The sequence below is a fragment of the Rana temporaria genome, assembly GCF_905171775.1.
Source record: "Rana temporaria chromosome 4 unlocalized genomic scaffold, aRanTem1.1 chr4y, whole genome shotgun sequence".
Taxonomy (NCBI): domain Eukaryota; kingdom Metazoa; phylum Chordata; class Amphibia; order Anura; family Ranidae; genus Rana; species Rana temporaria.
This window is the reverse complement of record NW_024404461.1, coordinates 813979-819319: the sequence shown is the minus strand read 5'-3', so window position 1 is coordinate 819319 and position 5341 is coordinate 813979.

Here is a 5341-nt window from a genome sequence, read left to right as displayed (position 1 = left end):
TACTTAGCATTGGCTGCCCCTGCTATTAGCAGGAGCAGCCTTATGCTAAAGTGGCCGTACGGAAACTCCGTACCTTGTGTGCGCAGGGCCCGCGCAACTTTTGTGAATCGGTGGTAGTATGCAATTTGCATACTATACGCCGATCACAATGGCCGCGCCCCCTAGCGGCCAACGCAAGAATGCAGCCTGGGATGTGAAGGCATAAGGAGGCTTATGTCTGTCACATCCTAGGCTGCAGTCGGTGTAACGAGGTTCCTGAATCAGGAGCACTCGTTACACCGGAGCAAGTAAGCCCTTGCGCCTTGAATCTGGCCCACTCTCTCTGCTTAGTAACACTGACAGTCAATCACCTCTCAACCCTGTGAGCTGTAGTTAGGGAGGGGCCTATCTCTTTGCCTGCTTGTCTGCTTCTCTAAATAAAGTAAAGAAACATAGGACCAATACATTTCAGAGTTGCTGACTATTTTACCATTTTTTTATTTGAAAATGAGAGGTATGCTATCAAAAGAAAGGTCTAAGGGGTCACACCAAAAATATTAAAACCAATCTTTTCAAGGATAAAGAAGCCTAACAAGGTAACCAAGAGGTAAGAAACACATTGGATGATAAATAAATGTTCAGAGGGTATTTTATGGCTGATTTAAGACACGGGTCAAAACTGACCCCTTAACATCATGGATAGTAACAGAAAGCGAACATAAGAGGAGGGTTAAGCTAATTACAAGCAATATCAGCAGTCAGTCAGCTCAGCCAAAAGTTCATATTTCACCACACCAGGCCTAAGGCCTTACTAGGCATTAGGCCTGCTGTGGCGAAATATGAACTTTGTGCTACTGGCTGAGCTGACTGACTGCTGATATTGCTTGTAATTAGCTTAAAAGACTCCAATTATCTGTCTATAAATATATAACAGGCTGTTATATAGACAGATAATTGGAGTCCTTTAAGCAATATCAGCAGTCAGAGTCAACTCAGCCAGTAAGCAGCACAAAGTTCATATTAATCCCCACACCAGGCCTAAGGCCTTAGACTAGGCCGCTCCCCCCCCCCCCCCCCTCCGGCTCGGCTCCTCACCTGGCTCTGGCTGCGCAGGGGCCACAGTCGGTCGGTGCTGTCACTCACTGTGACTGTCTGCTTGCGCTCTAGGACAGGAGTCAGTCAGGACTGGTATCCCGAAGTCCGGACCGCGGCGCCGACCGCGACCGGTGGTGGAGCGGAGCCTCCATGGGGGACGGGAGATGTCGGCGGCTGGATTTGTGAGTGACTCAGGTGAAGTCACTCAGCAGGTGAGGAGAGACATCGGAGTTAAGCGCCAGACTCCCTCGGCGGACCTCCTCGACACACAACACTGCAGGCGGCCGCGGGTCGGGAGACTCCAGGCGCGTGCATGCGCAGCGCCACCCACAGCCACCACGAGGTCCGACACCTCACATGACCCGCGGCGACAAATCGAATCCGAGACAAGAAGATGATGTGCAGTGTGACCCTCCTCGCCAATCACAATCCACAGTGACTGAGTGACAGACAGTGATCATCATCACTCAGACGACGACCCCAGATTCTGCCCGGACGGACCGGCTCAATGTAATCTCGGTAACGCCGCCCATGTAGTGGGAACAGCGTTGCAAGAGGGTAAAAGTAATCAAGTAGATTACTAGTTACCCGCAGGAGCCAATCGTTAGGTAATGGCGTTTATTTAAACACACTGCATATACATGGAGACAATCGATTATCACATCAAAGTCTGTTTCTTATGGAACATCTTTTAAATTCTTATATAATGAGGTGTTATTGGAATTTGTAAATAAAATACATTTGTGGACATATTCTGTTGGTTGATTCTTCTGAATACCAACATATTGATCCTCAGTAATCCTCCTACCATATCGCTCAACATTCACCCCCCCCATACACCTGTAGGCACCTGTAGTGCAGGGAAGCCTAGCTGGCTGCAAGAGGAAGTGGGTTAGCGAGTGTATCTACTCACTTTTCAGACGATTTGACATGTTTATGTGTAATATGTTCAGAGCTGTTTGGCTCTATAAGTTGTCTCCAGCACCATTTTGGAGAAGCCTGGTGTCCTGATAGGACAAAGCAAATCTCTGGAGATTTGGTCAGCCATATTTTGGGTGGATACCTTATATAGGAAAGCCCAGCCATGTTTTGGACAGAACACGTGTGTGTATAGACAGGGACAGAGACCTCGCTTGTGAGGAGAGTGAGGAGAAGGTAGGCAGAGTGTTCTGGCCTGTGAGGGATAGCTTGGGGTTCCTACGTAGTCCTGTATCAGCAATCCTGGTCGGATGAAAGACTCCCCTTTGTCCTCGCTGTGAGGGCGGGACAAGTGTATCAGATGCCTATTTCCATCTGCTGAAGGAATACCGCGGGTGAACGTGTGTGAATATCAGCCTCTACAGATACGCATTGTGTGCTCCGGGTTTATACTGTGTCAGTCAGTGGAAAGTGTCTATGTGCTGACGAATACAACTACCGCTTACATCAGACGTGACTGTGCCGTGTATCTGTGCCTCCATGCTTGGAGTGAAATTACTGCTGTAAATACTCCCTTTCTACTTCCGTCTCTCCGGTAATAAACGTTGCCTGGTTTATAAATTCAGTACGTGTGATTCCCTCTGTGAAGCCGCTACACCCTATCCCCACTTACACACCCAGCCTGAGGAAGGTTTAGACGTGTTCTCATCTCTGTATAGAAAGAGGAAGTTGGAAGCTCCGAGCAATGAGTTGTGACAGAAGGCAGAGCAGACTCCGATAGAGGAAGAAACCCCCCTCCCCCGCCTCCGGAAATCATTGGAAGTAACATTCAGATGAACTTCTTATTCACACACATTCAGTCTTCATACAGTAGAAGAAGTTGGACTCTCTTGGTGCCGTGTTTCCGGGTTTTATCTTCCAGAATCTTCTGTGATTGGACTCTTCACCTTTCTAAAACTATTTTCAGGTCTCTTCATTGTCGGAAGGTACAAACAATCTGATTGGAGGATGTATGGGCAGATCTAACAAGGTGAGACCCCCACCAATCATTCTTCTGACTGCTCTAAACAAATAGCCAGATTCAGAGAGATGGCCGCAACTTTGCGGCGGCGTAGCTTAGCGTGTTTAGGCTACGCCACCGTAAGTTAGCGAGGCAAGTACTTGATTCTCAAAGTACTTGCCTGCTAAGTTACGGCGGCGTAGCCTAGATCGGGCAGGCGTAAGGGCGCCTAATTCAAATTTGTCTGAGGGGTCGTGTTTTATGGTAATGAGGCTTGACCCGAAGTGTTTGACGTTTCTCTTTAACTGCGCATGCGCCGGGCGCCTACATTTCCCAGTGTGCATTGCGGTTAAGTCCGCCGCACGGGCCTATTAATTTTGACGTGGACGTAAACTACGTAAATCCCTATTGACGGACGACTTACGCAAACGACGTAAAATTTTCGAATTTCGAAGCAGGAACGGCGGCCATACTTTAACATTGGCCTAGGGGGCAGCTTTAACTTTAGGCGGCCTATCTCTTATGTAAACGGCGTAAATGTACTGCGGCGGCCAGGCGTACATTCCTGAATAGGCGTATCTACTGATTTACATATTCTACGCCGACCGCAATGGAAGCGCCACCTAGCGGCCAGCCTCAATATTGCAACCTAAGATAGGATGGCGCAAGCCGTCGTATCTTAGATATGTTTAAGCGTATCTCTGTTTGAGAATACACTTAAACATAGGTCGGCGCAGATTCTGAGTTAGGTCGGCGTATCTACTGATACGCCGACCTAACTCTACCTGAATCTAGCTAAAAGTCTATATCCATATAGATAATGTATAAATGGATGATGTATACTGTATATATAGAGGAGAGTCTGTATCATTCTATACATCTCTGTGTATAACATCCCCCCACTGATACCATAGATCAGAAGTCTGTATATTGTGTAGTCTCCATATAGATAATGGATGATGTATAGAGAAGAGTGGTGTGCTGTTTCCGGTGCCCAGGGTGCATGTCTGGATGTGGTTGGATGGAGGGGCTACTGGTAAATTTAGCTGTGCTAGGTGGTAACTAACCTGGCTGATTTCTAGTCTTTGTGATTATTTGGGTTTTCTCCTAAACCTGGTTTAGCTGTGGTTCCTTCCTTCTGTCAATAGATGGCACTGTGGCCTTTGCATCAGTATAATAACCCGCAATGAGACTAAATTATGAATATGCTTAGCTCTTTCAGCCAATCAGTAGGAGTCTGGGGCCACTGAGGATGCTGGGAGAGGGTATATATGTGGAGGAAGTCAGGTGATCAGGGTCCTCCCACTTAGACCATGGTCTGGTGTGGATGTGTGAGGAACAGCTGTGTTGGGTGAAGTCTGGAGTCTGAGGCCTGGCCATATTCTCAAGGCTCTTTAAGAGAGAGCCTGTCTGCTGCCTGGGGACATGGGAAAGGTTCCCATAGAGAGAGCTTCTTGTTTCCTGGGGGCAATGCGGAGAAGGATGTTCTGAGATGAAGTACCAGAGGTTACTCTTCATGAACTGGGGACTGTGAAGAGGCTGGGAAAGCGAGGGGGACTGTCCTCCATTCTGTCCCCCTCATCACTGTCTGCCATTCCAATAATTTACAAAGCCATCCACAACTCAGCCCCCAGCTACATCACTAGTCTCTAAATACTAACCTCTTCATTCCTCCCAAGACCTCCTGCTCTCTAACTCCATTGTCACCTCCTCCCATGCTTGTACCTTTTTTTTCTCCATCAGCCCATCCACCACAGCTATTACTCTTTGTATCACTTGACCCTCCCTCCTAGATTGTAGTCTCTAATGAGAAGGGCCTTCTAATTCCTCCTGTATTCAATTGTATTGTAATTGTACTGTCTGCCTTCATGTTGTAATGCGCTGTGCAAACTGTTGCTGCTGTATAAATCCTGTATAATAATAAATGTGTTCCCATGGGGGTAGTAGTTCTTGAATGTACAGCATCTTTCCTGTTACCCCCTCACATCCACATCCTATTATTGTGTGACCGATACCATCCAAATAATTCTTACTTTCATTTCCAAACTTTATCTGTCTACAAGGAGACCTGTATAGATCAAATGATGGGGCCAATGAGGATGGAGGAGGACCAGAGTCACATGACTGAGAAGATACTAAACTTTACCATGGAGATCATCTACCTGCTGACCGGAGAGGTGAGGAGGATTCTGGGAGGTCACATGACATCACTCTTATCTCTATTAATAATACACAGACCTGACCGGAGAGGTGAGGGGGATTCTGGGAGGTCACATGACATCACTCTTATCTCTATTAATAAAACACAGACCTGACCGGAGAAGTGAGGAGGATTCTGGGAGGTCACAT